At 37.6% G+C, this 1,968-nt stretch overlaps 1 pseudogene; it reads right to left on the reverse strand.

Annotated features, from left to right (window-relative positions):
- Positions 1–232: 232 nt before the first annotated feature.
- LOC112931806 (programmed cell death protein 6 pseudogene) lies at positions 233–590 on the reverse strand (annotated as a pseudogene).
- Positions 591–1,968: the final 1,378 nt, after the last annotated feature.

Consider the following 1,968-nt stretch of genomic DNA (forward strand, 5'->3'; position numbering starts at 1 on the left):
TGCATTAATGCAATTGTATGTTACTTTAATGTTATAATCAGTAACCAATGCAAATCATTGTTACATTAATCAGCTTATCCACATATGTACAGTTGGCTCCCCAAACATTAACTATATAAAACTTAAAGGAATAACAGTATCTAGCTGCATATATGTTCCATTTCTTCAAAGAGAGACTTGGCATTTTTAGTCTTCCTTCCCTAAGTCACATAGCTAGTTGCAAAGGCCAATGTTATACAATGCTGAAGACCATGGACAGGTACTGTTCATCTGACACCGAATTCAGTCATCCTGATCCCTATCATAACACCTGTGCATATCTGTCAATGCCTGCAAGAGGATGCATCCCTGGATGAAGTCATCAAATCTGATCTGCTCCCATACTTGTCTGTCCAACTTTCAAATGAGAATGTCATGAGACTGGTCAGAGAGCCAGTACCCTGAGAGTGCTTGCTTGAGCTCGTTCTTGTTAATCATCTCAGAATTGCCCCTGTCATAGGTGTGAAAGATGTTCTGCAGTCTGTAATGGACTTCCAGATGCCATTGGACTTGCTGAAGTTCATGCCAGCCTTGTTCTCTCAGTCAAACATAGGATTGACCTATGTCATGGATTAAATGGAGCCCATGTATTTGCCTATATATGCAGATATCTTCTTCCATTCAGTAGATGGTTTTCTGTTTTGTTGCTTGTTTCCTTTGCTGTGCAGAAGCATTTTATTTTGATGTAGTCCCAATAGCTTATTTTTGCTTTTGTTTCCCTTGCCTTAGGAGACATATCTAGAAAAATGTTGCCACTGACAATGTCAGTGAAGTTACTGTTTGTGCTCTCTTCTAGGATTTTTATGGTTTCAGGTCTCACTTTTAAGTCCTTAATCCATTGAGTTTAGGGTGTAAGAAAGTGGTGAGGTTTCTGTGTGTAGCTGTCCAGTTTTCCCAGCACCATTTGTTAAGAAGATTGTCTTCTTGCCATTGATATTCTTGCCTCCTTTGTTGAAGATTGACCATATAATAGTGGACTTATTTCTGGGCTCTCTATTCTGTTCCATTGATTTATATGTCTACTTTGTGCCGGTACATACTATTTTGATTACTGCAGCTTTGAAGTATATCTTGAAATCTGGGATTGTGAAACCTACAGTTTTGTTCTTATTTTTCAAGATTGCTTTGGCTCTTTGGGGTCTTTGTGGTTCTATACAAATTTTAGGATTATTTGTTCTAGTTCTGTGAAAACTGCTATTGGTATTTTGATAGAGATTGTATTAAATCTGTAGATTTCTTTGGGTGGAACATTTTAAACAGTATTTGTTCCCCCAATCCATGAGCATGGAATATCTTTTCATTTGTGTCATCTTCAATATCTCTCATTAATATTTTATAGTTTTCAAAATACAGGTCTTTCATCTCCTTGGTTAAGTTTATTCCTAGGTGTTTTTAGTGTAATTGTAAATGGGATTATTTTCTTAATTTGTCTTTCTCCTACTTTATTATTAGTGTATAGGAATGCACTGGATTTGGGGTGCCTGAGTGGTTCAGTCAGTCAAGTGTTCAACTCTTGGTTTTGTCTTAGGTCATGATCCAGGTTGTGAGATCAAGCCTCCTGTCAGGCTCCATGTTCAGTGCAGAGTTTGCTCTGAGAAATTCTTACCATCTCCCTCTCCTTCCCCCTTTGCTCCTCAACCCACTAGTGGTGTCTTTCTAAAATAAATAAATAGATAAAATATTTTTTAAAAATGCAATGGAGGGGCACCTGGGTGGCTCAGTCAGTTAAGTGTCTGCCTTTGGCTCAGGTTATGATCCCAGAGATCAGTTCTACCAGTTTTTTTTGGTGGAATATCTAGGCTTGTTTTCTATATATAATATCACGTCATCTGCAAATAGTGAAAGTTTTACTTCCTCCTTACCAATTAGGATAACTTCCTCCTTACCAGTTAAGATGACTTTTATTTCTTTCTTGTTTGATTTCTGTGG

The sequence above is a fragment of the Vulpes vulpes genome, chromosome 13 (assembly GCF_048418805.1).
Source record: "Vulpes vulpes isolate BD-2025 chromosome 13, VulVul3, whole genome shotgun sequence".
NCBI lineage: Eukaryota > Metazoa > Chordata > Mammalia > Carnivora > Canidae > Vulpes > Vulpes vulpes.